Raw genomic sequence first — 4,357 nt, forward strand, 5'->3', positions numbered from 1 at the left:
TTATGGATACACACACACACACGGCCTTTGCTGACGAATTCAGTGTATCAAACGTATTTAATGAAAAACATGCGTTAACTGTGATAGCTCCTGTTGTGTTGTGTTTAACAGGGCTTATAGGCACAGATTGGGTTTGAGTGAGCACCTGCTTTACAACATCAGACATCAGTAAAGGCACAAAAAGATATTTGAACTAATTAGTTTTAAGGATCCCACTTTTTCCCTGGTATTGATTCCGAACACAGGATCTCAGTTGACAGAGTACAGGACAGGAGTCCAGGACATTTTGCCTATTCATGAAGCCGACTGTTGATTGTTCAATAGCTAACCCAGGACACTGCGTGGGCTGTTGCGGCCGATCTGTTTGTGGATTATACATCCGCCTCATGTTGGAGTATATCGGAGGATTCTTGGCATTCTTGGTCCCTCTGGATCTTGGTCTTCCCTCCGGAATATGCTCTACTATTAAAGCCGGGTACACACTTCACGACTAGCCGAACATTCCAAGACTGAACTGAATACACTGACAGACGGGTTGCAACGACTGCTGCAGATTTTAAACAACAACTGTGAACACCGACTGAAAGCAACTCTCTCTGACCTGGCGTGTTTGGGCATGATCAGTCATAAGTATCAAATCACATTCATAATCGGCCTTAAAGTCGTTAGTGTCCCATGCATAAACAACACTGCTGAGATTCAGGCATTTAGCAGATGGGACTAAGATTTTTTTTACTATTTTTTCATCCATCCCTTCATTTATTCATCTAAGTTCTTTTTTTTTACTGAACGATTGTTTCCCTATTTTGTGTGTAGCCTCAACAGTATACTACGCTGAGTGTTACACATTGGTGGGCCGTAAGGGGACGTACTATTATCTTCCCTTATTGTATTTTTAACTATGGAGGAAACAGATAATAACGTCTCGGTTACTTGCGTGACCTTCGTTCCCTAAAATAACGGGAACAAGTATTGCGTCTTTGCTAGACACTATGTGGAAAACTCCTTTTTCTTCCAATTCTGAAGCCTTTAATTCAAAAGTGCAGTGCCTACTGGCAGAGCGGCGATCTGAACGCGCGTATCGGCTGCTCAGTGGGAACTGCAAGAACCTATGGCGAGGCAAACCAATCCTGGCACATCCCGCCAGGTGAGCGCAGAGCACACGAGAAGTGGCAGGGCGACTGCCTATAAAGAAGCTAATTTCGCCATAGGAATCAGGTATAATTCGACTGAAGCGACGAACGCCAGTCGTGAAGCGACATAGCATTGCCATCTACACAATACTCGTATCCATTATCTCAGGAAACCGAGGTTACGGAGGCGTTCGCTTTCGAAATGTTTACTCGTATTGTGTCTTTGCTAGATGCTATGGGGAATCAATCCAACACTGTCATGCTATGTGAGCAGAAGGACATGTACTGAGGCCCTAGCCTGGAGCGCTCCGTTGAGGGTCCCTAGACAGTCAGGGTAGGGAAGGGCAAGATATGCCTACAAAGAAGGGCTCGGACTGAGGTCGGAGCCTCTGGAGGGGTAATTAAACTAACAGAGATTGTTTAGCGTCAACATCACGCGCTTGCACCCCTGCTGGCGAGGTCGACTAACAGCAGATGGAGAGTATGCTCGGTAATCCACTGCTTTTCCTGCAGTACCTGGATGTCAACGTTGAATTTACTGTCGAATTTGAACCACTGAATTTGTGGAAGCGAATTAAAATGGACCGAGAATTGCCTGTTGAATATTATAGGTTCTGTTTTTAAACAGTTTGAATATTTTGGAAGTGAAATATGAAAGCATGTTTTCTTTTTCCAATATCGATATGAACAATATAAAAGCCAAAATTCTCCTCTCAAACGGATCCTGGAGGAGAGACTGTACCGAGTTAGAGTTGGGAGTCATTTTGTTCGCCATTGTCATACAGTAAAAATGGCGCCCTAAGACTCGTCCGGACTGAAGGAGTGGTGCGCATGGAGCTAAAAGAATCGCCCATAGCGGACTAGATTTGAGCTCGCTGATTGGCTACAGTTTATGCCAAACATTTACATCTTAAATCAGATTGGCTAAGCCGCTCCACAGCGGTTTCTCCAGCGCCCCAGAGCTGAAGACACGTGCAGACAGCTGTAGAAAAACCAGACGTGTAGAAAAAACAGACATTTTGAATTTCTATTTTATTTTTCACATATAGTGGGTGCATTTAATTTCTCAAACACACAATTATTGACAATTTGTATACATGATTGATTTATGTATTTACTTATTGCGTGTGGCTCATAAACTGTGGTCTGGCTCACGGCGCCCTCTATTGGCCAGCCGCCTCTGGGTTGGCCAATATTGATATTGATTTATTGTCCAGCCCTAGTGTAAACCACAACAAACACTTTAGCATGCTAAAACCAAGATCATCAGCAGTGCAATGTCACCTCTTCAGCTATTGAGTACTGTACTTAAGTATGCTTTTTCAGTATCTGTACTTGGTAACGCTTTAAATTACAGTCCGCAAAGTACTGTGTAATTTAGACGAATTTACAGTGTAACTTTCGGTAATTATAGTGTAGTGTACATATAAAGTACTTTGTGTAAGTATAAGGGAACAACTTGTAATGTTTGGGGAATAAAGGGGTAACACCCAGGAGAATTAACAAATTATTTATGGGCCATTCTACAGAATTTGTGTAAAGTCAGAGTTGGAAACATCTTGAAATTCTTTTGTTTTTTCCCACAAATTTAGCATGTTTGCAAATTGTATAATATCCAGGGTATGCTTTTCTAGTAATTGTGCAGTTAATTCTCATATTGTTTTTTCAGAAAATGCTGGAATATTTCCCTTCTCCCCAAATTTGTCACTACCGAAACACAATTTTAAATAATTTATTAAGAAGGCTTATAATGACCTATTCAAATTTTGTTTACATCTACCTTAGAAATATATATTTTTTCTATTTAAAAAAATATATATTTTTACAAGTTAAATCAATAAAGATTATAATTTTAATAATATTTTAAGTGTAATTTATGAGATTTGTTGTATTTTGAACCCAATCTTTCTTTGTAGAAGGCATAAAGTTTATCGTACTGATTTCAAAGTTAAGGATTCATTAGTTTGAATATGCATTGAACCAAACACTATCATTCATAACATCTTATTTGATAATTCAATATACTTTATTTTTGACAAAACAACCCATGTTACGGTAGTGACTGCACATTTGTGGTAGTGACCACAATACTTAAGTTTGCCATGTCTGAATCAGACTGTCCACATTTGATGTTAATATAAATAAATAACTATGATGCACATATGCAGTCAGTACATATAGCAGACACACATCTGACAGTGAATATCTTATAAGAACACCTAGAGCTATTCTATACTTTGGGTCTTGAGGTGCAAGTGAGAAGAGCTATGCTCATAGATTTGTCTTCCTAAAAAACAACAATTTACAATGTAGACTGTTTCAGAACCACTTTGTTTTATTTTCACATTTTCAAGATTTTATTTATGAGTCATTCAGATAAATCTCCAGAACCACTGAACTGTGTGTGTGTGTGTGTGTGTGAGACATGTTCTATAGTTGCTGATTTTTGCTCGTGTTCCCCCTTGTCCCCCAGTGTGTGTGTGCACTGGTGTCTGATCACCCTCACTGGGAGTGCTAGGGGGTGTGGAAGCCCTGCAAAATGTCTCCACCTCTTTTTGTCTTTTCTCCATCATCCTGTGTCTTTTCCTCCATGCTTTTCTGACATATCTTTGCTCCCAGTCAGATAATTCACTGATACTCTTCAACTTTCCTTCTTCCCTTCGTTTCTTATTTCTTTCTCTTTCAAGTATTCCTCGTACGTCACTGGGTCTTCCCTCAACCTGTTTGAATTCTCTCTGTCTCTCTGTTGTAGTTTTTTTTTTTTTTTTTGGCATGTTGGTGTTTTATGTCATTCTCCCTGTCAAGTTAATCATAGAAATTAACATTACTGACAACAACCTTACACCTAAGCTAACGTTAGTAGTATCATGGACTGCAACCTTAAGTAATTGTAACCTCATCATATTACAGAATTTTAACAGAATCTTGCATACTAAAACACTAATAAAACACACTACAGTAGTAATTATTTGCATAACTGTACTAAAATGTAGTTTATTCCTACAAATAAAGGATTATGTTTTCCCTTTTGTCACAACCGAAACTTCAAGACATGTTTCGGTTGTGACTGTTTTGGTAGTGACAATTTTAGTTACGTTTGAGCCTAGCTCGAAGATGCTAATCAGCACATGGTTAGCAATCACTGGTCAGAACAGTTGAACACATATAACTAAATTTTATGGAATAACATCCAAAAAAGTTCTCTCAATAGCAGAGAAAAGTAG

The sequence above is a fragment of the Rhinichthys klamathensis genome, unplaced genomic scaffold (genome assembly GCF_029890125.1).
Source record: "Rhinichthys klamathensis goyatoka isolate OS25496 unplaced genomic scaffold, OSU_Roscu_1.1 h1tg000630l_1, whole genome shotgun sequence".
NCBI lineage: Eukaryota > Metazoa > Chordata > Actinopteri > Cypriniformes > Leuciscidae > Rhinichthys > Rhinichthys klamathensis.